This window comes from Grus americana, chromosome 7, assembly GCF_028858705.1.
Source record: "Grus americana isolate bGruAme1 chromosome 7, bGruAme1.mat, whole genome shotgun sequence".
Lineage (NCBI taxonomy): Eukaryota > Metazoa > Chordata > Aves > Gruiformes > Gruidae > Grus > Grus americana.
The window spans coordinates 25050898-25054759 of record NC_072858.1 but is presented as its reverse complement, the minus strand read 5'-3'; positions in this window follow the sequence as shown (position 1 = coordinate 25054759).

Here is a 3862-nt window from a genome sequence, read left to right as displayed (position 1 = left end):
TGAATATATCAATCAAAAATAAGCATACAGCCAATATTTTCTGGTAATCCTTAACCAGGAGATGAAGAGAGAAGAACAAACTCAAGCTCAAACGGTAGGTTACATAGGGCAGTAACTGTCCTTTTTGTTTTATGGGTCTGCAACACCTGCCTCAGCAGAGCCCCAGCCCCTGATGGGGGCCATTAAGCAATAATTCAGTATAAGGAGAAATTAAACAAGTAACGCCCAGCTAGATATTCATGCACACAAAGTATTGTCAGACAAGTTTTATGTAGTGCTGCGTAAACGCCAGTTGACTTCAGCAAGAAACAAGGGCAGGCAGCATTCTGTGAGGAGGGTGCACAGTCATTTAAAACATTTCTCTCTATCTGCAGTAATCAAAACAAGTTATAGCCAGGCTACAGCTATATGTCTAGTTTGAAGACTGCTTGTCTGTGCAAGAGAGAACCATCTGGATTTACTTTATAGCTAACTTTAAAAAAAAATAATATATATATATATATATATATATATATAAGGTTTCTTAACTTTTGCCAAACAACTGGAAACATAATGGTTTCTGCATGCTGTTAGCATCTCAGTACAGCTGCAAATGTCCATTAGGACAATCTAATATAATTATATACTTATTCTTCCCATGCAATTGTTAAAACCCCAGCTTTTCCAAATAATAGCATATTTTGTAGCAAAAGAGGAAATCTTCCAGTCCACCAGGTTGGAATGGGGGAGGGAAGTTTTCTAAAGCAGAACTTTACCCCAAGCTTTTATTTTAAACCAACATAAAAATTTCAAGCCTTAGAAAACAGAGTGTCAGATTTTTCCAACTGTACCGCTAGTGTGGTCTGGCCAGAAATCTATCATTTCTCTCCCTTCTTTTCTTTACCCAGTGTTTGTGGAAGAAATTCAGTCCTCCTAAGATTTTTTAATTTTTTTTTTACTTTTTTTAAAAAAAAAAAAAGTTTTTGAGGGTTTTTTGCCCTTTCCCACCCCTTCCCCCCTGAATGGGACTTTAGCTCTCACCCTTCCCACAGCTCCATACTCTGTGCCACAGAAACCGCCACCTAGAAAGCTGGTCTGTGACATTTCTTCGGCCACAGTCTTGCTCATTCTGCTTGGGTGCCATCCTTTCTCCCCACCTAAGCCTTTGTCTCTCCTATCTAGAGCACCAGCTCTCACGGCTAGGACTTGCCTTTTATCGTGTATCTGAACAGTGCCTGGCGCTGTCCTCGGCCGCGGGGCCAGCAGATGACTGCACGCAAGAGCCAGCCACCGACGGCAGGGACCTGCACGTTAGACAAGAGCGGGCTGAATGCGTTCAAGGCTCCAGGAAGGGGGAGTGATCTGCATGTTCAAAGCACCATCATCAGCTTAGCCAAGATTTTCAAAAATGACCAACAACATAACAAACATCTGCTTTAGTAGCCTAAGGCAACTATTCAACTTTCCAGAGGGCAGGTGCTTCCCTCTTCCAAAGTAAGAGCCTTCCTGCTGTGTTTCCAATGTGTCCAGGCTCCAAAGCACTTTAAGTCATTGGCCACCCTCAAAACATCTCAGCAGCTAGTATTTTTTACTTAACAAAAGCAAAACTAATGGAAACACACAGAACCGGTCCCAAAAATAGAACATTTTCCAGGAGGTGAACAATCTCTCGCTACATGTTCTTGGGACCCTACGGAGAGAGGAGCACAAGGGCTCGTATTGTTTTGACAGCCAGGCAGACAAACAAATACTTGTGTTTCAGCTTAATATTCCCGGAACTCGAAATGCCAGTCTGAAAAAACAATACCACAAAATATTATCATGCCATTGATCTGACATCAGAAAGATAACCTTGGGGAGTGACAGCCCAAGAGAAGCACCAGACCACTGCCCATCCCCACGCCGGGCTGCGCAGACCTTCCATCGCACACCTTACATAGCCTCCTCTCGCCAGCACTGCCCGTCTGGTCTGCTGTATCATCTTACCCATATTCCCCCATACTGGGTCGCCTGCAGGGATAAAAATAAAACAACCGCTGCTAGTTTCTGTTATATGGGGTCTGTATCTCCTCCTCCACAAAGTTCCTCTGTTATCAGTATAGAATTAATTTGCACAACAACCTTCCAAGGTAACTTAGAAGGCACAGCAGGTTTCTAACATCTAAGCTCTTTCTCGTTTTAAGAGCGACTATCTGAATAATTGGCAGGGAGGAGCTTGGCTGCTCTGTAATACAGAAACTTGGCTACAGTGATGCTGTTAGCATGAAACAGCAGCAGATCCAATGCCCAGAACTTGAACTGAAACTGTTTGTTATTACTTCACATCTGTACTGCAGTATTAGCCACGGGCCATGACCACGTCTGGTCCTAGTCCTTCTGGGATGAACTTTTATCTTTTAAGCAGGCAGGGGATGACAAAGGTGGTCGTGAGGATTTGAAGCAACACTAAAAATACCTGACATAGTCAGGAACTTGTGTCCCACTGAAAATTAATGGCATCCACTGAGAGACCTGGATACTTTGGAAAAAAACTCTTGGGCAACCCGAAACTTTGGTCAGGCATTTGCAGTCACAGAAAACTTTCTTTTCTTGCAAGAGATGAAAAAAGTTCCACAGTGGGTATACATCAACAACTGGCTGCTGTTTGCATGCACTGGGGTGAGAGTAGGGAGTGCTCTGAGCCAGGAAGATGAGGCGAGCAGCACATACAGCTCTTGGAATGCTTCCAAGATGGACATCTCAACAGAAGGGGCTGGGAGACCCCAAAAAGCAGATGCAGAGACCAATGGGCTACTTCCCAGTATCATGAGCTTGTCCTGACTGGTCTCTTTGCCTCCTTACCCCACTCCCAGGCAGAAGGCAATGTATCTGAAGAATTTCCCCTGAGAAATATCAATACTCACATGACAGCTGGAGCTTCTAATGTCATTGCAAGCCTGGCTCCAGCGGCACCGAAATCTCATTACTCCTAATGAAGTTGTCTGAGTTGGCAAGACTGAGGCATGGTTTGCTGCAGAACAAACGCTTGGGGAGAGGATATTGTGTACCAGCTCCTCGCACGTGACCACTGATCCCTCTAGCAGACAGCCTTGTAGGCCACCAAGGTCTCGCAGCAGACCATGTGCTGGCATGGAAGAGGTGTGGCTCTGGCACCAGGGAAACCGGATTTGAACTTTGATGAATCTGACCATGGGTTATTAAAGAAAGTTTTAGACTTTCTGCAATAGGAAGGCATGGAGCTTTTCAGAAAACCTTTTTTCGGAAAGTAGGGAGTTTTTCCAAAGGTTGGAGAGCGTACCTCCACCTCTTTTCGGTGAGCTGTGCCCATGTCACCAGAGCCGAGCAGGGCTGAGCACCACATCACTTTCCCAGCAGAGAAAGGCATTTCAGAAGTCAGGTGGGTACTGAGAGTGGCAGCACTGGAGAAAACCAAGACAGTAGGTAGGGGAAGATGGCTTTCTGGTGGTGCACGTGCAAGAGATAAGGATCTAGTCAGGATGCCACCGCTCCCATTGCCCGCTGTGCCAGTGCCAAATCCCTTGTGCACAGCATGACAGAAAACAGCAGCGCAATGCTCCTAACCCGTACAGCATCAGGCTTGACAAGGGAGGGGATAAGAAGATAAAAGATGAGTTTTGTTTTATCACAGTTGACACGCAGGCATCACGTTATCTTAGTCATATCGAGACTAGGTAACTAAATTGCCAGATTTAATGTTTCGGGTCACATCAGGGAATAGTTTTACCAGCAGATGTAAAGATCATCCTTTGGAGTGGGTAGCACTCAAGGTCAGAGTCAGCAAATCCTCCTCTAAAAATAGACTGTAGTTGCAAAGTTAGTAAGATTTCTTTTGTCGTTCTGCCACACTTCACAGGACCCAGCT